Below are 21,629 nucleotides of genomic sequence, written 5' to 3'. Positions count from 1 at the left end.
TCTAACATAAGAGTATTTTACATATTTCCATTATTAAACTTAGGGTATGAGTGTACTACCCTTTCCTTGGTCGCTGCCTTCCCAGGTTTCTCCCAAAAACCGAAAAGATGCTCAAGTCGAAAAGGGTTGGCGCTGATCCAGCAGGAGTTTAAGCTTCTTTTCAAACTGAAGACCGATTCTAGGAGAGACACCACAAAAGCTTAGTACTTCTAACACCCTCTCTTCATTATATGGAAAATACTCACAGGGAGTCAGGATATTAGGAATCAAGTTGTTTTTTCAACAAAGTTCCAAACAGTGAAGCAGCAACTTTTAAAAAATTGTTTTTTTTTGTTACAGAGTAAAAACATAAGTGTGTGCTCTAATTGTAACAAAGGCTCAATGCGTTTCAGTGAATAAATCGCCTTTCTCAACACTGAAACGTGCTGAGCCTTTGTTACTATTTGAGCTTACTTTTATGTTTTTACTGTAAAATAAAACTTTTAAAAGGAGCTGATTCGCTGTTTGGCAACTTTGTGGAACAAACAACTTGATTCCTGATATCCGGACTCCCTGCGACTATTTTCCATATAGCGCATCTAGAGTGTTAGACATACTACACTATTGTGGTTCTCAACTCGCAATGTAGCAGCTTCAGTGATTTTATATGCATTGGGCCCGACCTAGAAGAGCTCATCGCCCCTATTGGAGCTACACCTTAAAGGAACAGTAAACACCAGAATTTTTGTTGTTTAAAAAGGTAGATAATCACTTTATTACCCATTCCTCAATTTTGCATAACCAACACAGTTATAATGATATACTTTTTACCTCTGTGATTACCTTGTATCTAAGCCTCTGCAAACTGCCCCCTTATTTCAGTTCTTTTGACAGACTTGCATTTTTAGCCAATCAGTGCTGACTCCTAGGAGCTTCACGTGCCTGAGCTCAATGTTATCTATATGAAACACATGAACTAACGCCCTTTAGTGGTAAAAAATTGTCAAAATGCTTTCAGATTAGAGGCAGTCTTCAAGGTCTAAGAAATTAGCACATGAACCTCCTAGATTTAGCTTTCAACTAAGAATACCAAGAGAACAAAGCAAAATTGGTAATAAAAGTAAATTGGAAAGTTGTTTAAAATTACATGCCATATTTAAATCATGAAAGATTTTTTTTTACTTTTACTGTCCCTTTAAGACTTTGTTCGTGTGCCATTTCGAAACCTGTGCAAACTGCCAGTTGACGGAGTCATGTGCCGAGGGGATAGCTATCTGGACAGCTACAAAAGGTCCAGCAAGCGATTGTGGCACTTCTCAAGTGCCCTATACTCTGCGAGTATGATATTTTATGCATGCATTTAGACCATGTACCACTGATTTTGCACTATTATGGCGCCTTCTTCTTTCCCACTATTTTCGAGCTATTGTGGTTCGTCTTCTAGAATCTGTCTACAGTTTGGAAACGAAGTTAGAACCCCTACTGGATCAGACCAAACCGTTTCGACTTGTGCTATCTAAAACTGAGTCTCCATTTATTCCAACCAATCATAGCATGTCCCTGTATATAAGTGCAGCTGCCTATCATTGATTATAGAATTTACTTTGATGTAAAAGTATACTCAGGCAATTTAAAAATTCCATATGTGCAGTATCACATCAGGTGACAGAAAAACAATAACGCATTTGTACAAAAATAAAAGAATTTGAAAAACTTTTGGTTTTATAAGCCTTTATATTCAGTGAAATAAACATACAATAAGTTTAAGGTGAAATGTCAGGAGTGTAGTCAGACTCAATAACATCAATCAATACACAAAATATAAATCAAGATGGAAGGAAATGCATAGGGCCAATATGTTGGCATACAAAAGTAGATGAGACCAGTTATCTACAGATTTCATAAACTACAAATATTAATGCATATATGTACATCAATACAAATGGCATTCAGAGTACACTATATTGACTATAGAGTAAACAAGTGTTTAAAAATCTATACACTATTTGGCTAACAATTCTGGAGGACAAGTACATTAGGTATGCTTAAAATAAGAATCTACAAAAGCTTGTAACAAATTGTGCACATTGCAAATGTAAAAAATAAACTACAGTTTAATTTTTCATTTATTGCATTCTAGGAAGACAGATGCACAGACAAACACAAAAAAAGAAAGTGTATAATTTTGCTTATTTTTAAATATCATTGTGCTGATTTTCAGACTCCTAACCAAGCCCTAAAGTTTTAGATGTATACTGATGTATACAGACTTCAGATAGCTTCTGTTTGTATAATTAGTCTTTTCATATGCAGGGGAGGGGGGAGGGTTTGCTTTCAGTGGGTGTCCCTGCCTAACTTCATTAACAGTGCTAAATTAGGAGCTTCTAAGCAAGTTTTTATAAGGTATTATACTGGATTTTTATATCAGTATCTGTGCATAGTATTCTTTATAGTAGTGTCTATGCAGTTAAATGAAAATTGGTGTTTACTGTCCCTTTAATCACTACAGAAAAAGTAAACAAACCTGGTCTGATAATGGAGTTTTAATTAAACAAGTCATACTTCTGATTATCCTAGAATCATTAAATGTTTTGTAACAAGCATTTGCATTACAAAATAGTGTTTTGTTTCCTTACATGGTAGAGCAATTGTTCAATGCTAACAATCCCTACAAACTAAACGTATACATTTTAGGTATACAATTCTACATAATTAAGATACACATGACTTTGAAAGTCTCTTATAGGACACGTAGAGTGTAAGCCATCCAATATTATTGAGAACAGATATTCCTGATAATGTGTCTCCTGTAAAAAAAAAAAAAAAAAGTTATTTGATTGCATTTGTTTAAAGGACCATGAAATACAGTAGAATTGCATAATCAACAATCGAATTGTAAATTAGCAGTACATTTTTTCTGACAAATTTTAAAACTTACTTAATTTTACCTGCCCCCTATATCATGTGAGAACCATCAGCCAATCACGGACTCATATACACTGTGAACACTTGCACATGCTCAGTAGCTGGTGCCTCAAAGTGTACATATAAAAAGACTGCACAATTTGATAATGTAAGTAAATTAGAAAGTGTCCTTAAAATGAATGCATCAGGAGTATCAAGCTCATTGTATCTGGGGGCCACTATTGAAGTGTTCTTCTCCCATGGGGGACCACTTGAAATGGACATACTAGAAACTGGATGTGACATTTACCCAAGTAGTAAATGGTAGAAGCTGTAGCCCACAATAGATTACAGTGTATATTTATCTTGTGAGTGCCAAGTGATGTGATCATTCTGGAACTGAATCAAGTTTTTCTAATGGACGGTGATTAACCCGATAGTTACAAAAGACATTTGTAGGCAGGATTATTATTATCAGTTATTTGTAGAACGCCAACAGATTCCTCAGTGCTATAAACATAGGCATTATATGCAGGTAACATTTATATGGAACAAGTGGGTAGAGGGCCCTGCCAAGAGTTGCACTGTTGTAGTCAGCTCTCATGAAGGTGATCTAAAAACAGCTGGGCTCATAGCTTTACATGCTAAGGGGATAACAAAGGAGGAGAGGAACTGAGGTTAGAAAAAAAGGTTAGTGTAGGTTGTATGCATCCCTGAAGAGTAGAGTTTTTAAGGAGCGCTTGAAACTTTCAAAACTAGAGGAGAGTCTGGTGGAGATAGGCAGAGTTCCACAAAATAGAGGCCAGTATGGAGAAGTCCTGTAGAGGAATAAAATGCTTTTATTTGTTAGCTAGAAACGGTAATGCACAAATGAGATGCTCTATTATTGGGATTGATCACCATCCTTTAGAAAAGCTAATCAAATGATTTGTCTACAAAAATTTGTATAGACTTTAATGGTGAATTCTGTAGAAAAATCACAGAATGTGATGGACCCCTATATGTTTATTCTCTGCAAAAGAAGTTGACCACGTATGAAAAGTTCTGCTTGGAAAGCACAAACATTGGGACTCCAAGTAAGAAAACACTAGTGATTGGTGGCTATGTGAGACCATCCTGATTGGCTCACCAACTGTGTTCCAATAACCTCATCATAGGGATTAAAGGGACATAAAACACTAAGGAACAGATTACAAGTGGTGCGTTAATTAACGCTCCTGCTCAAGTGTTAATTGCACTAGAAGTAATCTTTTTGCCCACGTCAGGTTGCACTCGAATTGAAAGTAAACGTTTTCGTGCACTAACCCAACGAGCAAAAAAGCCAGTTAGAATATCCCGTGCACATTCACGTGTTCACCCATAGAAGTGAATGGAGCAAAAAAAGTGCAACTCGCAAGCATAAAAATATGATTTTTTTACATTCCAGTCTTCTTCACATAGCAAATAAATATTTATAGATATATCTGATGTTTTTTTTTGTACAATATGTATCTATACCTATATTAATTATATATATATATATATATATATATATATATATATATATATATTGTGACAGGGTGAGAGAAGGAGTTTATGTTAGCAGGAGATTAGAAAGGTCACTTTTTTGAGGCCCAAAAACAGGATCATGCCATGCTTTATGATGTTGTGCAGCATATTACTCCTCAGGGAGCACCTATGCAAGCAGAAGGTGTGAATAGGATACGGGCAAGCGGCTGCTTACAGAAAATGACGTCAGAGGATGATATGGAGGCATATTTGGTGGCATTTGAATGCACAGCTATACGGGAAGCCTGGCCACAAGACCAATGGGCAGGAATCATTGCTCCTTTTCTCCTCGGTGAAGCCCAAAAGGCTTATTATGACTTGGAAGAAGAAGCTGCTAGAGACTATACACGGTTAAAAGCTGAAATTCTTGCCAGAATGGGTGTAACATGTACAGTGAGAGCCCAGCGTTTCTATAACTGGCATTTCAACATGGGGAAAGCTCCCAGGTCTCAGATGTTTGACTTAATACATCTGGCACAAAATGGCTTAGACCAGAGGCCCAAAGTCCTGCACAAACTGTTGAAATGCTAGTACTTGACAGATTCTTGTCCCGTGGCCTCCGTGAGTGGGTAGGACAAGGAAACCCCACTACATATGATTCTATGGTAGCTCAAGTGGAAAGAAACCTTGCTTCCAGGGATCTTGAGAAAGCCTGTCCTATGCCATCTAAATTTGTTTCAGAATCTCTGAGACAACAAAAGACTTTTAGGACCCAGAAGTCAGGAAACAAAAAGGGTGAGACTGAAGCTGAACCAGCAGATCGCTATCAGATAAACCACTTTGCCAAGAGTGGATCGTTTGGGGAGGAACCCTTTAACCTGCTTTGAGTGTGGTGCCAAAGGACATGTCAGGGCAGGATGCCCAAACCTACCAGAACCCCTAGGAGAAGAACCATCAGACTTTTGTGGACTTATTTGCCTAGCAGGCATGGGAGAAAACATACACACCTTCCGGGTGTCAGTATGCTTTAATAAAAGAGACACAGAGGCTTTGGTGGACTCTGGCAGTGCCTTAACTCTAGTGTCAGGAGATTTAGTGGAACAATCACAGTTGCAAAAAAATAAGACAATAGGGGTACTGTGTATTCATGGGTGTACTGTTACTTATCCTACTGCTGTTATAAGTGTCTCTATTCTTGGGAAATTAATACAAATAACTGCTGTAGTGGTACCTAGGCTGCCCTATCCCTTGGTTATAGGAAGAAACTTTCCAGAGTTTCACACCCTAATACAGTCTAAACTTACTGCTAAACAAGGATAGTCAGAGGTTGAAGCAGGGGATAGGAGTCTACATGAAGTTTTCCTTTTTATTCACCCTGATTTGTATGCATCCAGTCCCAAAAGAGGTAAATCTAGAAAAGAGCGCAGGAAGAGTAAATACAGATTTAATAAAGCCCTTAATGAAGTTTTGTTAAATGAGCAGGGAAAACGTAGTAATAAAGGCATGGCCACTCAGTGCACAGAATCTGAAGTAGATCAGGGAAGTGAAATTACTGAAAATATTCCCTGTGAACTAGACATTATTAGCAGTAGCTTTGGGCGAGAACAAGCTAATGAACCCTTGCTACACCATGCAAGGAGCAGGGTAGTAGAGGTTAATGGAGCACCTGTAGAAGGTCAAACGTGTATACCCATATTTTATGGTTAAAAATGACCTTCTGTACCGAGTAATATCAGAGGAAGGTCAAGAGATAGAACAACTAGTTGTGCCTTCCTCTCATACTAGGAAGGTGTTAGATTTTGTACATTCACACCTTTTGGGTGGACATCTAGGGGTAGAGAAAACTCAGGAAAGGGTCCTGAGGAGGTTCTATTGGCCAGGGGTTTACGAAGAAATAAAGAGATATTGTGCTTCCTGCCCAGAATGCCAACTGTCATCCTCAAAACCCAAGTTAAGGGCTCCAATTATACCCCTCCCAATTATTGATGTACCATTTGATAGGATTGGGATGGACTTGGTAGGCCCATTAGAGAAATCAGCTCGTGGTCACCAATACGTTCTTGTGTTTGTAGATTATGCAACTCGATACCCTGAGGCCATTCCACTACTTAAGGCTAATGCTAAAAATATAGCAAAAGAATTGGTACAAGTATTTTCACGGGTTGGGATCCCAATGGATATTTTAACTGACCAAGGTACTCCTTTCGTTTCCCGTCTCATGAAAGAGTTGTGCCAGTTATTTAAAATACAGGCTTTGAAAACCTCGGTATATCACCCACAGACAGATGGGCTAGTAGAGAGGTTTAACCGCACACTTAAGGGGATGTTAAGGAAAGTTGTAAGTAGAGATGGGAAGGATTGGGATCAACTGCTTCCTTACTTATTGTTTGCAGTCTGTGAAATTCCCCAGAGCTCAACTGGTTTTTCTCCTTTTGAACTTTTGTATGGTCGACATCCGAGAGGTATGTTGGACATACTAAAGGAAACTTGGGAAGAACAGGGAGTACCAGGTACTAATGTGGTGCAGCATATAGAGAAAATGCAGGAGCGAATGGCTCACGTTTTCCCCCTGGTTCGCCAATATATGGAAAAAGCTCAGGATACTCAAAAATGTTATTATAATAAGAGTGCTACTGTAAGGCAATTTAAACAGGGTGACAGGGTAATGGTTTTGGTTCCTACAGCTGAGAGTAAGCTTTTGGCTCATTGGCAGGGACCTTATGAAATTATAGAAAAGGTAAGCCCTGTGAATTATAAAGTTAGTCAGCCTCACAGACGTAGGAAAGAGCAAATATTCCACATAAATCTTCTTAAGCCATGGAGGGATAGAGAAACATTACTAGCCCAGTTAGATAATACTGGGGCTGAGCCTCAAGTCTCATAACAAGTAGTGACTATTTCACCAGAGCTAACACCGGAACAAGTAAAGGAAGTTAAGGAAATGGTGGAGAGGAATAAGGATGTTTTCTTGCCTATGCCAGGCAGAACACAAGAAATTGCCCATGATATTGTTACTGAGCCTGGAGTAACACTTAAATTAAAACCCTAAGGAGGCTGTACGGGCATAGGTTAGGAAAATGCTTGAATTAGATGTGATAGAAGAATCACATAGTAATTGGTCTAGCCCAATTGTTTTGGTACCTAAACCGGATGGTTCTATACGATTTTGTAATGATTTTAGGAAATTAAATGAAGTATCAAAGTTTGATGCCTACCCAATGCCACAGGTTGATGAACTGGTAGAGAGGCTAGCTAAGGCCAGATTTCTTTCTACATTGGGTTTAACAAAAGGGTATTGGCAGATACCCCTCACTAAGCATGCCCGAGAGAAAACTGCCTTTGTAACCCCAGATGGTTTATTTCAATATAAGGTGATGCCTTTGGTCTCCATGGAGCTCCAGCCACTTTTCAGAGGCTCATGGATAAATTATTAAGACCCCATGTGCACTATGCCGCTGTGTACTTGGATGATGTCATAATCCATAGCACAGACTGGGACTCTCATTTGCAGAAAGTAGAGGCAGTGGTAGACACCCTTAGGAAAGCTAGATTAACTGCCAACCCCTCCAAATGTTTTCTTGGATTGGCAGAGGCTAAGTATAGGTTATGTAGTGGGAAGCGGCTATACAGAATTGGCCCAGGCCTCTTAGGAAGAAGCAGGTTAGAGCTTTCTTGGGAATTGTTGGCTACTACTGCAGGTTCATACCCCATTTTGCGACCAGAGCTGCTCCTCTCACAAACCTAATTAAAGCCAGAAGTCCAGACACAGTAAGGTGGGACAGAGAGGCAAAGGAGGCCTTTATGGACCTTCGTTCAACATTGTGTGAGCAACCCGTCCTCGTGGCACCTAACTTTGATAAAGAGTTTTTCTTACAGACAGATGCCTCTGAGGTCGGTTTGGGTGCTGTACTGTCACAGTACATAGGCGAGGAAGAACACCCAGTGCTATATCTAAGCAGGAAATTGTTGCCTCGAGAACAGCGCTATGCTGTTATAGAAAAAGAATGCTTAGCTATTAAGTGGGCTATGGAGACTCTAAAGTATTATTTACTGGGAAGGCGCTTCACTCTTGTCACTGACCATGCTCCGTTAAAATGGATGCACACCAACAGAGATAGAAACTCACGAGTCACTAGATGATTTTTGTCCTTGCAACCATTTACTTTTGTAGTGAAGCACAGAGCTGGTTTGCTCCATGGTAATGCTGATGCACTGTCTCGTGTGCATGGGCTTCTTGCAGCAGTCGCTTCACACACTGGTGTTGCGCTGGGGAGGGGGATGTGTGACAGGGTGAGAGAAGGAGTGTATGTTAGCAGGAGATTAGAAAGGTCACTTTTTCCCCTCTAACAAACTGTTAATTTGTTAGTAGCTCACCACAGCTGATTCTGGTTAAATCATTTGGATCCTTTATAAGCAGTTCTGTAGAGGGAATCAGTGTCTCATTGTGCAGGCTACTCCAGAGAGGGAGGATTTGAGACCTTGCTGCATGTCTGAATATATAGCTGGTAGAAACAAGAGACTGGTGAGCAAACTTTGTTCTATTCTGCTTATTTTGATTTGTTTTGTTAACTGGGATCAGTTTAGCTGCCCAGTACTGGCTAGTAAGGAAATATTGCATGTATAGTTAGTCTCCTAAAAAGAGTAGGATTTTGTTTGTTTTATGTTTGTTTTAAAGGGGAAGTATACCCCATGTTTAAAACTGCTGATAAAAATAAAACAGCCTAAACCACTATATTTTGTGCTGAAGTGACCATTCCTGCAAGGGCTTTGTCACAATATATATATATATATATATATATATATATATATATATATATATAAACCAGTGGTCTCAAAGTACTGGCCCCCAGGGCCAAATGAGGCCCTCAAGATAGTTTAATCTGGGCCACCCTTGTTTCATAGGTAAACCATTAATTTGGACAGTCAATTTGTTTTTTAGGGTTCTAAGAGGTGTAACCAGTTGATGTTCTATATAGGCACTCACAAGGTAAATATAAAGACAAGCATCACGTGTAGACTTCCACCATTCACTGCATTGGGTAAATGTCACTTCTAACGGTGCTATACACTTTCAAGATGAGCAATTCACTTTGCACTCACAAGATAAATATAGACAACTGTGTATGCCTATTGTGGGCTACAACTCCCGCCATGCACTACTACTTGGTTAAATGTCACTTCTAGTTCCTCGTATATCCAGTTCCATAGCACTTACTCAGTTCAAGCGGCCCCCATGGGAGAAGAATACTTGTCCAGTGGCCCCCAGATACTCTGAGATTGATAACCCTGATATATACACTCACCAGCCACTTAATTAAGTACACCTTGCTAGTACCTGGTTGGACCCCCTTTTGCCTTTAGAATTGCCTTAATTCTTCATGGCATAGATTTTTGACGGGACAAGGTAGTTTGGTTATTGGATGATAACGGTTATTTAAGCCTGAATAACACTAGCAGTTGACATCTTGAAAAAGGCCCACGTCAGGCCCGAAACACGTCTATCGAAGTCACTGCTCGAGTCTTTCACATAGGGTAAGCCTGGTTTTAGTAGGGTTTTAGTTCTGTATCGTTTCAATATTGCACTATGTGATTTTTATTTCCACAGGTACCTCACACTTTGGATATTTTTTTTACTTTTTATTTTTATATTTTTTCACTTTTTTCCTTTTTACACCTACTGACTCTATTTTGAACCTTCTGGATACTATTCACTTGGAAACTTTAACACTTTGGACATCATCGTATAGGACATATCACAAACTTTATTTCCAATTTTTCACTGTTTATTCCCCATCAGAGACATTTAAAACACTTATAATATGCTGTTACTATTTTTGTATGTTTTTATGTATATTTTTTATATGATTTATACTAACTGGTCTATTTTTGACCTTTTTAGGGTACCCTATTTCTTGTTTATAGTACAATAAATGTTTATTTTTAATATAGATTGATGCTTTAGCCGCCTTGGCGCTCCCTTTTTTCTTGTATTATTGCTATTAACTTTTGATTTCATTAGGGATCTCTTTTGGGGAGCTTGTGTCATTTCTGTGTAGGTGCTGAGTATATATATCTTTTTCTAAAATAGATTCAACAAGGTGTTGGAAACATTCCTCAGACATTTTGGTCCATATTTACATGATAGCATCACGCAGTTGCTGCAGATTTGTCTGCTGCATATCCATGATGCGAATCTCCCGTTCCACCACATCCCAAAAGTGCTTTATTGGATTGAGATCTGGTGACTGCGGAGGTCATTGAGGTACAGTGAACTCATTGTCATGTTTAAGAAACCAGTTTGAGATGATTTGAGCTTTGTGACATGGTGCATTATCCTGCTGGAAGTAGCCATCAGAAGAAGGGATGGACATGGTCAGCAACAATACTCAGGTAGGCTGTGGCATTTAAATGATGCTAAATTGGTACTAAGGGGCCAAAAGTGTGCCAAGAAAATATCCCCCACACCCCTACACCACCACCACCAGCTTGAACGGTTGATACAAGGCAGGATGGATCTATGCTTTTATGTCGTTTATGCCAAATTCCGACCTTACCATCTAAATGTTGTAGCTGAAATTGGGACTCATCAGACCAGGCAACATTTTTCCAATCTTCCATTGTCCAATCTTGGTGAGCCTGTGTTCAAAATTTAGCCTCAGTTTCCTGTTCTTAGCTGACAGGAGTGGCCTCGCTGTTGTCTTCTGCTGCTGTAGCCCATCTGCTTCAAGGTTCGACGTGTTGTGCGTTCATAGATGGTATTCTGCATACCTTGGTTGTAATGAGTGGTTATTTGAGTTACTGTTGCCTTTCTATCATCTCAAACCAATCTGCCCATTCTCCTCTGACCTCTGACATCAACAAGGCATTGTCGTCCACACAACTGCCGGTCACTGGATATTTTCTCTTTTTTGGACCATTCTCTGTAAACCCTAGAGATGGTTGTGCATGAAAATCCCAGTAGATCAGCAGTTTTTTAGATAATTAGACCAACCCGTCTGGCACCAACAACCATGCCATGTTCAAAGTCACTTAAATCACCTTTCTTCCCCATTTTGATGCTCGGTTTGAATTTCAGCAAGTCGTCTTCATCACGTCTAGATGCCTAAATGCATTGAGTTGCTACCATGTAAGCAATTTGTTTTACCAAGCAATTGAACAGGTGTACCTAATAAAGTGGCAGGAGAGTGTATATTTATTATTATCAGGTATTTGTAGAGCGCCAACAGATTCTGCAGTGCTGTGTATATATATATATATATATATATAAATATATATATATATATATATAAAACACACAGAGAAAATCCAGCACTCACTTACAAGCTCTCAGCTAAGATTTAAAAGCAAAAATGTAAAGGTTAGTTACCGCATCTGGCCAAATGGGACAAGCCCAGGTACCACGTCAAGGTCATTTCCAATACCTGGGACCCTAAAACAGCTACACAATGCAAGCTCTCAAATCCAAACAAACTGGGAACAAGGGAAGGGTGCACAGGCTTATGTAATCACCCTAGACATATACAAAACACGGAAGGGGACTGCACTCTCATACCGGACCGGGTACACATCCCATGACCCTGCAACATGCTCAGCCCTGGGTGCTCACGGGCACTCACAGGAAGCTGTGCTGTCCCCAGAGTCACAGGCAGTTAACCCCAGACAGGTCTGGGTGCAAGAACTATAGGGAAAATTACAAAACAAATTATTGGAAAGGACCTTGATGTGGTACCTGGGCTTGTCCCATTTGGCAAGATGCGGTAACTAACCTTTCCAGTTTTGCTTTTAAATCTTAGCGAGAGCTTGTAAGTGAGTGCTGGAATTTCTCTGTGTGTTGTATTAATTTGTTTTGTAATTTTCCCTATGGTTCTTGCACCCAGACCTGTCTGGGGTTAACTGCCTGTGACTCTGGAGACAGCACAGCTTCCTGTGAGTGCCTGTGAGCACCCAGGGCTGAGCATGTTGCAGGGTCATAGGATGTGTACCCGGTCCGGTATGAAAGAGTAGTCCCCTTCCGTGTTTTGTATATGTCTAGGGTGATTACATAAGCCTGTGCACCCTTCCCTTGTTCACAGTTCGTTTGGATTTGAGAGCTTGCATTGTGTGGCTGTTTTAGGGTCCCAGGTATTGGAAAGGACCTTGACGTGGTACCTGGGCTTGTCCCATTTGGCCAGATGCGGTAACTAATCTTTCCATTTTTGCTTTTAAATCTTAGCTGAGAGCTTGTAAGTGAGTGCTGGACTTTCACTGTGTGTTGTATTAATTTGTTTTGTAATTTTCCCTGTGGTTCTTGCACCCAGACCTGTCTGGGGTTAACTGCCTGTGACTCTGGAGACAGCACAGCTTCCTGTGAGTGCCCGTGAGCACCCAGGGCTGAGCATGTTGCAGGGTCATGGGATGTGTACCCGGTCCGGTATGAAAGTGTAGTCCCCTTCCGTGTTTTGTATATGTCTAGGGTGATTACATAAGCCTGTGCACCCTTCCCTTGTTCACAGTTTGTTTGGATTTGAGAGCTTGCATTGTGTGGCTGTTTTAGGGTCCCAGGTATTGGAAAGGACCTTGACGTGGTACCTGGGCTTGTCCCATTTGGCCAGATGCGGTAACTAATCTTTCCATTTTTGCTTTTAAATCTTAGCTGGGAGCTTGTAAGTGAGTGCTGGACTTTCTCTGTGTGTTGTATTAATTTGTTTTGTAATTTTCCCTATGGTTCTTGCACCCAGACCTGTCTGGGGTTAACTGCCTGTGACTCTGGGGACAGCACAGCTTCCTGTGAGTGCCCGTGAGCACCCAGGGCTGAGCATGTTGCAGGGTCATGGGCACTCACAGGAAGCTGTGCTGTCCCCAGAGTCACAGGCAGTTAACCCCAGACAGGTCTGGGTGCAAGAACCATAGGGAAAATTACAAAACAAATTAATACAACACACAGAGAAAGTTCAGCACTCACAAGCTCTCAGCTAAGATTTAAAAGCAAAAATGTAAAGGTTAGTTACCGCATCTGGCCAAATGAGACAAGCCCAGGTACCACGTCAAGGTCATTTCCAATACCTGAGACCCTAAAACAGCTACACAATGCAAGCTCTCAAATCCAAACAAACTGGGAACAAGGGAAGGGTGCACAGGCTTATGTAATCACCCTAGACATATACAAAACACGGAAGGGGACTGCACTCTCATACCGGACCGGGTACACATCCCATGACCCTGCAACATGCTCAGCCCTGGGTGCTCACGGGCACTCACATGAAGCTGTGCTGTCCCCAGAGTCACAGGCAGTTAACCCCAGACAGGTCTGGGTGCAAGAACCATAGGGAAAATTACAAAACAAATTATTGGAAAGGACCTTGACGTGGTACCTGGGCTTGTCCCATTTGGCAAGATTCGGTAACTAACCTTTCCATTTTTGCTTTTAAATCTTAGCTGAGAGCTTGTAAGTGAGTGCTGGACTTTCTCTGTGTGTTGTATTAATTTGTTTTGTAATTTTCCCTATTGTTCTTGCACCCAGACCTGTCTGGGGTTAACTGCCTGTGACTCTGGAGACAGCACAGCTTCCTGTGAGTGCCCGTGAGCACCCAGGGCTGAGCATGTTGCAGGGTCATGGGATGTATACCCGGTCCGGTATGAAAGTGCAGTCCCCTTCCGTGTTTTGTATATGTCTAGGGTGATTACATAAGCCTGTGCACCCTTCCCTTGTTCACAGTTTGTTTGGATTTGAGAGCTTGCATTGTGTGGCTGTTTTAGGGTCCCAGGTATTGGAAAGGACCTTGACGTGGTACCTGGGCTTGTCCCATTTGGCCAGATGCGGTAACTAATCTTTCCATTTTTGCTTTTAAATCTTAGCTGAGAGCTTGTAAGTGAGTGCTGGACTTTCTCTGTGTGTTGTATTAATTTGTTTTGTAATTTTCCCTATGGTTCTTGCATCCAGACCTGTCTGGGGTTAACTGCCTGTGACTCTGGGGACAGCACAGCTTCCTGTGAGTGCCCGTGAGCACCCAGGGCTGAGCATGTTGCAGGGTCATGGGATGTGTACCCGGTCCGGTATGAAAGTATAGTCCCCTTCCGTGTTTTGTATATGTCTAGGGTGATTACATAAGCCTGTGCACGCTTCCCTTGTTCCCAGTTTGTTTGGATTTGAGAGCTTGCATTGTGTGGCTGTTTTAGGGTCCCAGGTATTGGAAAGGACCTTGACGTGGTACCTGGGCTTGTCCCATTTGGCCAGATGTGGTAACTAACCTTTCCATTTTTGCTTTTAAATCTTAGCTGAGAGCTTGTGAGTGCTGAACTTTCTCTGTGTGTTGTATTAATTTGTTTTGTAATTTTCCCTATGGTTCTTACACCCAGACCTGTCTGGGGTTAACTGCCTGTGACTCTGGGGACAGCACAGCTTCCTGTGAGTGCCCGTGAGCACCCAGGGCTGAGCATGTTGCAGGGTCATGGGATGTGTAACCGGTCCGGTATGTGAGTGCAGTCCCCTTCCGTGCTTTATATATATACATATTGCTCTCATGGATATCAAACAATTGCAAACACAACACAGGTTTATAATTTTTTATATATATATATATATATATATATATATCTATCTTTGTTAACCCCCTTAACAATCACAACGTACCCTGTACATCGCTGGTTGTTAAGGGATTGTCTGGGTATAATAACGTTGATCTTGCACCCGCGGCAAGAATGTACTATTAGACCCTCCCCTCCCTCCTGAAGGCTTGCTAAATTAGCGTGGTCTCACCACTGATGGCGTGACCATGATATTATAAGACACCCCCATAGAAAGGCCAGCGAAGTACAGGGGTTAAATATATGTGTGGTACAATTATTGGCACCCTTTTAGTCAATACATTGTGCTACTTCCCTTTGCCAAGATAACAGCTATGAGTCTTCTCCTTTAATGCCTGGTGAGGTTGGATAATACATGACAAGGGATTTGAGACCATTCTTCCATACAGAATCTCTCAAGATATTTCAAATTTCGAGGCCGACGCTGGTGAACTCTCCTCTAGAGTTCACCCACAGGTTTTCTATGGGGTTAGACAGGGATGGCCATGGCAGAACCTTGGTTTTGTGGTCAGTAAAACATTTTTATGTTGATTTTGATGTATGTTTTGGATCATTGTCCTGCTGGAAGATCCAACCACGGCCCATGTTAAGCTTTCTGCCAGAGACAGTCAGGTGTTGATATTTGATAGAGTCCATAATGCCATGTATCCTAAAAATATGTCCAGGTACTCCAACAGAAAAACAGCCCCAAAACATTAAAGAACCACTACCATATTTAACAGTGGGCATGAGGTGCTGGTGTTTATTGCCAAAAAGCTCTATTTTGATTTCATCTGACCATAGAACCCAATCCCATTTGAAGTTCCAGTAGTGTCTAGCATACTGAAGAGTTTGTTTTTGGATGAGAGTAAAGGCTTTTTTATTGAAACCCTTCAAAACAACTTGTGGTGATGTAGGTGATGTCGGAATGTAGTTTTGGAGAATTTCTGACCCCCAAGATGCAACTAACTTCTGCAATTCTCCAGCTGTGATCCGTAGAGATATTTTGGCCACTCGAACCACGTTGAGACAATATAGAGACGCGTCCTCTTCCAGGTTGATTCATAACATTTCCAGGTGACTGGAATGTCTTAATTATTGCCATTTTTCTATTTTCTTTTAGCCGCTTCCCATTTTGTGAAGCTCAATAACCTTTTGCTGCACATCACAGCTATATTCCTTGGTCTTACCCATTGAGATGAATGACTAAGGGAATTTGGCCTATGTTACCTCATATTTATACCTCTGTGAAACAGGAAGTCCTAGTTGAACAATTTACTGTTCCTTGTCACCCAGGTACTAGAAAACTACTTCAAATACATTTTTCTCATATGAATTCATAGGAATGTGAATAATTGTGCCACACATATATTTAACAAAGTTTTTTTTTTTTATAAACCTGTATAGTGTTTGAAATTGTGTGATATCCATGAGAGCAGATTATTTTGTGTATTGCTTGATCAAAAGTTTAAACAATAAAGACAAGTTTTCACAGCCTTCTTTGCTCATATTTGCCAATATTAGTGGAGGGCACTGTACATGATTATATAGGTATAGATCTGTACACATATATATAGGAATATCTATTTAGAAATACCTATTCTGTTATGTGCAGAACATAGGAATGTGAAATATTTACAATAAATACATAGTTAAAACCTTTATTAAAAATGAATATTGCATAAATATGCTTAAACGTGTTTTCATCTACGTAACTACAAAGGGCTCCAAAGCACTTATATGTATGTCTATATATACAGTATGTACATATGTATTTATATTTGTATATACATTATCTCCCAAAAGTGAGTACACCCCTCACATTTTTGTAAATATTTTATTATTTATATATTTTCATGTGACAATAGCAACACTGAAGAACTGACACTTTGCTACAATGTAAAGTAGTGAGTGTACAGCCTGAATAACAGTGTAAATTTGCTGTCCCCTCAAAATAACTCAACACACAGCAATTATTGTCTAAACTGTTGGCAACAAAAGTGAGTACACCCCTAAGTGGAAATGTCCAAATTGGGCCCAAAGTGTCAATATTCTGTGTGACCACCATTATTTTCCAGCTCTGCCTTAACCCTCTTGGGCATGGAGTTCACCAGAGCTTCACAGGTTTCCACTGGAGTCCTCTTCCACTCCTCCATGACGACATCACAGAGCTGGTGGATGTTAGAGACCTTGAACTCCACCACCTTCCGTTTGAGTATGCCCCACAGATGCTCTGGAGACATGCTTGGCCAGTCCATCACCTTTACCCTCAGCTTCTTTAGCAAGGCAGTGGTTGTCTTGGAGGTGTGTTTGGAGTCATTATCATGTTGGAAATACCGCCCTGCGGCCCAGTCTCTGAAGGGAGGGGATCATGCTCTGCTTTAGTATGTCACAGTACATGTTGGCATTCATGGTTCCCTCAATGAACTGTAGATCCTCAGTGTCGGCAGCACTCATGCAGGCCCAGACCATGACACTCCCACCACCATGCTTGACTGTAGGCAAGACACACTTGTCTTTGTACTCCTTACCTAGTTGCCGCGGCACGCTTGATACCATCTGAACCAAATAAGTTTATCTTGGTCTCATCGGACCACAGGACATGGTTCCAGTGACTTCCTTCTGGGACAACAGCCATGCAGACCAATTTGATGCAGTGTGCGGTGTATGGTCTGAGAACTGACAGGCTGACCCCACACCCCTTCAACCTCTGCAGCAATGCTGGCAGCACTCATTTCTTCAGTGTTGTCACATAAAAAGATATAATAAAATATTTACAGAAATGTGAGGGGTGTACTCACTTTTGTGAGATACTGTATATATATATATATATATATATATATATATATATATGTGTGTGTGTCTGTAAATACATATATACACACATATAAATACATATGTAGACATATATATGGATCTATGTATATATATATAATATGTATAATATATATGAAATATACATATACACATACATACACATATTTAGAGATGCATATTTATGTAAAAGCCCTTTACCTGCCTTTTTTACTAACACCTGAGATCTCATATCTTTGAGCCCTTATACATTTTTTTAAAATTAATTCTTATTAGATAGTGTAACTATACTTTGTAATGTATTTTTTATGTGTTTTGTGCTAAGCAGAGCTCTGAAGTCACGGTAACCATTCTAGCGTAAGCATAATAAAAAAGGTCATTAATTCCACAGTTTTTAAATCATGCCCCAGCAGCCTCTCCAGAATTTTGTTTCTCCAGATTTTGCCAAGCTGGGCGGTACAGGCAATCGGATCTGCACTACCCGCAATATGCAAGTCTATAGCAGCACATCTCTCGTACTGCTGCTAAACTTAAAGGGACAGTCAAGTACAAAAAAAACTTTTTACTTTGTTTTCTTGGTATTCTTAGTTGAAAGCTAATTCTAGGAGGTTCATATGCTAATTTCTTAGAGCTTGAAGACTGCCTCTAATCTGAATGCATTTTGACCACTATAGGGTATTAGTTTATGTGTTTCATATAGATAACATTGAGCTCATGCACGTGAAGTTACCCTGGAGTGAGCACTAATTGGCTAATAAGCAAGTCTGTCAAAAGAACTGAAATAAGGGGGCAGTTTGCAGAGGCTTAGATACAGGTAAAAAGTGTATTTATATAACTGTGTTGGTTATGCAAAACTGGGGAATGGGTAATAAAGGGATTATCTTTCTTTTTAAACAACACAAATTCTGGTGTTGACTGTCCCTTTAAACATAAGAATTCACAATAACTGACAGTTACAGCAGTGATATTCAATGCTTATTTCTATAGCAGCGCATTCTTGTGTCGCTGCTACACTAAAAGAGATTGGGTGTAGGCTTCCTACTTACTCTAGAGATGCAGCCAGGTGGGGGTGATAGAAAACAAGGAAAATAAAGATTATGTTTCTAGTTTCGTATCACCTGCTGCAACTCTCCAGTCTACTCCAGAAACTGTATTGTTTAAAAAGATAGATAATCCCTCTATTACCCATTCCCCAGTTTTACATAACCAACACGGTTATATTAATACACTTTTTACCTGTGTGAGTGCCTTGTATCTATGCCTCTGCAGACTGCCCCTTATTTCAGTTCTTTTGACAGACTTGCATTTTAGCCAATCAGTGCCCTCTCATAAATAACTCCATGTGAGTGAGCACAATATTATCTATATGGCACGCATGAACTAACACCCTCTAGCTGTGAAAACTGTCAAATGCATTCAGATATGATGCGGCCTTTAAGGACTTAAAAATTAGCAAATGAGCCTACCTAGGTTTAGCTTTCAACTAAGAATACCAAGAGAACAAAGCAAATTTGATGATAAAAGTAAATAGGGAAGTTGTTTAAAATTGTATGCCCTACCTGAATCATGAAAGTTTAATTTTGACTAGACTGTCCCTTTAAAGGAATAGTCTAGTCAAAATTGAACTTTTATGATTCAAATGGAGCATGCAATTTTAAGCAATTTTCTAAATTACTACTATTATCAATTTTTCTTCGTTCTCTTGCTATCTTTATTTGAATGAAAGTTTAGGAGCCGGGGCATTTTTAGTTCAGCACTTGGGTAGTGCTTGCTGATTGGTGGCTACATTTAGACACCAATCAGAAAGTGCTACCCAGGTTCTGAACCAAAAATGGGCCGGCTCCTATGCTTACATTCTGGCTTTTTCAAATCAAGATACCAAGAGAACGAAGCAAAATTGATAATAGGAGTAAATTAGAATTTTTTTTCTTTCATTATTCAAATAGAGAATACAATTTTAAACAACATTCCAATTTACTTCTATTATCTAATTTGCTTCTTTCTTTAGATATCCTTTGTTTAAGAAATAGCAATGCACATGGGTGAGTCAATCACACAAGGCATCTATGTGCAGCCACCAATCAGCAGCTTCTAAGGCTATCTAGATATGCTTTTCAGCAAAGAAAATCAAGAGAATTGAGCAGATTAGATAATAGAAGTAAATTAGAAAGTTGTTTAAAATTGCACGTTCTTTCTAAATCATGAAAGAAAAAAATCTGGGTTTAATGTCCCTTTAAAATTGCATGCTCTGGAGGCAGAGCTAGCCTGAGAGGAGTACAGACGTGGAGTGAATGAGCTCCTGCATACTTTTGATAATTTTACATCAAAAAGTGGACTATAGCTGGTTTATTGATGCTGGATATCTAAACTGAGACACTGGTTCTTCGGTGGCACTAAAGGATTGAGGACTATATACTTTGTTCTACTTATTTGGAGAACTAGCACAGACGAATCAGTAACCGCTCATCTGCAGCAGCGGAACCCGGAGTTCAAACAGACAGACCGGCTCCTGCCGACTACAGAGGAGGGGACCGCCTGAAAGTACCGGTGAGTCGGAAGATCACTGAGGGATAAATACCCTAATAGTAGTCACTGCTGGCGATACGGGGCAAAAGAGCGCGAAACAGCGCCATTGCTCTGTGACGTCACGGCAGCATACCCGGAAGAGACGGAGAGAGCTGGCTCCAACAAGAGACACTGAAAGTAAAAACACACAGCTCAGCTGCTCTCTTAGAGACTGAGAAAATCCCGGTGCACACATAATATAAATAACCTGCTGACACTGAGTAAGAGCAAGAGAGTGGGAACATTACAACCGCAAGGTACAAATTATAACACAGGATCTGATCGCTACGACAGCCTGAACACTGTATCATACTGTATTCCCTTAGACTAACAGCAGCAATCAATTTTTCAACAAGCTCCTATAAAGTAACATCGTGCTGTCTGACAAACAAAGGAGATTAATAACTAGAGTTGGGAGAGGGAAAGTCTCTGTGTGCTGTTGCGGCGGTTTGACCTTTGCTGAAAAAAGAAAACAAACACTGTAGATGATCCACAATTTTACTGATTCCCAAACAACAGTGTGCTATATAATATAGACAGACTACCCTACTAAACTGCAGGCTGATATTTGCGTAGCCCAGGTGATCTGGACCCTAGCTGATAACCGGGATATATTACAATATAGCGAAGGGGGAACCCCCAAATCCTTACTCACTAACCTCTGCAGTGACTTTATACACCTTAGCACTCTAACCACAAGACAGAGGTATACATTCAACTCCCACTAAAAAAGAGTCCTCAAAGCAAAGCTCTACAGGCACATCAGAATCACCTTAACCACTCCTTATCCACATTCCAACGTCTGCTCCTATCACTAAGTGGACATTTAAAAGTTCCCTCCGACAATCAGCTATGACATAGCAGCAGTGTTATAGGAGGACCTCCTGTCACCTTCCTCTCCTCCCCCCTTTCCTCCCAACCCAAAGTGGTGGAAGGTCATACCCCTTGAACCTTTTCCCGAGATCATCCTGTGAGGATACCTACCCTGAGGAGAGGGAGATCACTAATTTATAATATTCTATAACTAACCTTGAAGTCACCCTACAACTGAGAAAAGTAACCTACAGCAGACACATCGGGTGCTGAAACACATACTTCTCAGCACTCCCCAGAGCTCGACTACCCTCAACCTACCTCCTGATATACTCCTGGGATAATATAACATAGGAGTACAAGTGTAATAAAATGTAAACTACATCCCAAGTAGGAACATTTCTAATGGGGGAACCGAAGGAGATCTAAAATACTAAACATAACACTGATATGAGTCATACCATGTTTTAAAGATTGATAAACATACCTCTTGTTATCCTAAATGAGCTGCCTCCCCGAGACAA

The 21,629-nt window shown here is 40.4% G+C and overlaps 1 long non-coding RNA gene across 1 annotated transcript in view; it reads right to left on the bottom strand.

Moving 5' to 3' along the window:
* Nucleotides 1-1,693: 1,693 nt before the first annotated feature.
* Nucleotides 1,694-21,629, bottom strand: part of LOC128648087 (uncharacterized) — a 30,717-nt gene continuing 10,781 nt past the window's right edge. Inside the window, exon 2 of the long non-coding RNA XR_008400505.1 lies at nt 1,694-2,786. This is a non-coding gene — a long non-coding RNA (uncharacterized LOC128648087). The remainder of the gene's footprint in view (nt 2,787-21,629) is intronic.

Source organism: Bombina bombina, chromosome 2 (assembly GCF_027579735.1).
Source record: "Bombina bombina isolate aBomBom1 chromosome 2, aBomBom1.pri, whole genome shotgun sequence".
In the NCBI taxonomy this organism is placed as follows: domain Eukaryota; kingdom Metazoa; phylum Chordata; class Amphibia; order Anura; family Bombinatoridae; genus Bombina; species Bombina bombina.
The sequence above is the reverse complement of the archived record's forward strand: the minus strand, read 5'-3'. Positions and strand labels throughout refer to the sequence as shown.